The sequence below is a fragment of the Myotis brandtii genome, unplaced genomic scaffold, assembly GCF_000412655.1.
Source record: "Myotis brandtii unplaced genomic scaffold, ASM41265v1 scaffold825, whole genome shotgun sequence".
NCBI lineage: Eukaryota > Metazoa > Chordata > Mammalia > Chiroptera > Vespertilionidae > Myotis > Myotis brandtii.
Window position 1 is genome coordinate 1,682,218 of NW_005371349.1, and position 335 is coordinate 1,682,552.

Below are 335 nucleotides of genomic sequence, written 5' to 3' on the forward strand. Positions count from 1 at the left end.
GGTGGGGGATGGAGAAGTTGGGCGAGACCCGGCCTTCGCCCGGAGGATGCGGAGGAGGGCGCGTTCGCTGTCTGCAGCTGCGCGGGAGCAGTGGCCGAGATCGGATCAGAGAAGCGTCCGGGGGCGGGAGCAGGATTTGGGGTTTCAAGGAAAGGGCGAGGGCTAAGAGGTTCCGGGGAGCAGGCCCATTTGGCCTGGGAATGGGGCGCTGGACGGAGGGGAGACGGGAGGCGGCTGTTATGGGAGGGGGTTTTCCTGGGCGCGACGTGAAGGTGGCAGTTCAGACCTAGATGATGCGCTTTATACGATTATGAGGGGAGGACGACGCCCGGGAG